Here is a 1444-nt window from a genome sequence, read left to right as displayed (position 1 = left end):
AATGTATTCTGATTATGGTGTTCTCTCTCCCTACTTTTCTGAGATTCTTCTTATCTCTCCTCCCATTCAAATCCACCTTCTTTCTGTCTCTTGTTGTAAAGTAAACAGAAATCTACATAATGATAATAAAGTACAACAAAACAAAAACAAACAAGCCAGAATAAGACAAAACAGACCATCAGAAGAAACAGAGCAAACAAAAAAGCAAAAGAATACATACATATAGACACAAAGACACATAATTGTACACACAAGAAACCCATAAAAACAGAATACTGGAGGCAATAATATATAAACAAAGACCTGTAAGGGGGAAAAAAAGCCTAGACAAAGAAAGATTTCGCTTTTCTTGCTTTGGGAGCTTGGGTGTTTGTAGTGGTAGCCGTGAAGCTAAGGATGTTGTTCATGGTAGGCAAGCACATTACAGTGAGCTACATACTCAAGCCTTCTAAGTCTCTGTAGAGCACAAATGCTATAACTATGTTAGAATAATTTATTTGCAGGAAACCTGAGTGAGAATAGTGGACTATTAATTTCTTCTTATTCAATATTTGTAATTGACAGTGAAACCGAGATACCTGAACAGAAGACTGAAGATAGACTCCTAAGAATAAGTTGGCAATTTGTTTTAAATGCAGTGTCTGTTTATCAGTTATTAAAGAATAAAGTGTCACATTGATCCCTATTATTCCAAATTATAAAAATGATCACCAATAACCCTTTATTCATATTCAAATTTTAAATAGTAAATGTTAATTTACTTAAATAAAAAATAAGAATATGCTTTTTTCCTCCTTGATTATTATGTCTTTTCTCATGAATATTTTGTCTCTTCACATTTTTTCAATTTGTTATTTACATATGTCTCAAGGATATTAATTCTTGTAAAAATAAAACATTTACAGAAGTAGAATATCATAAATAATATCCCATTAATTGGTGTTTGAAAGCCATGATTCTACCATGCTTCCCCAGGACATTAGCTAAAAGAAAATCTCAAATATTTCTATTATTTTTATCTTAAGTATTAAAGGATATAGGTCTAGAATCAAAGGACTCAAAAATCATATTGTCTTTATTAAATTTTCAATATTTGACATAATTATATCAGCATTCTATATGTAATTTCCTTAATTGATACAAAGTCTTCAAAAAAGATTCATGGTTTTATAGGCAATGTGAATCCATGTTATATAATTTCAAACATTATATTTTGTTTTGTATCTCTATAAAAATCTCTTTTAAATTATAAATAGTTTTCCTCTCTCTTTTGTTTTTCATCTCAAGTTGCATGTTTAACAAAATTGGTTCATTTATCCTGAAAAGTTAAATATATTTTGGGTATTATGGATTGTTTTCTCAGAATTTTTTTTTTCACTTTCCTGCCTGACTATGCAAAACATTAGCTTAGCCTGTAGTCTTGGTTCAGTACAGTGGAATGACA

The sequence above is a fragment of the Peromyscus eremicus genome, chromosome 10, assembly GCF_949786415.1.
Source record: "Peromyscus eremicus chromosome 10, PerEre_H2_v1, whole genome shotgun sequence".
Classification (NCBI taxonomy): domain Eukaryota; kingdom Metazoa; phylum Chordata; class Mammalia; order Rodentia; family Cricetidae; genus Peromyscus; species Peromyscus eremicus.
Note: the sequence above shows the minus strand (reverse complement) of the source record.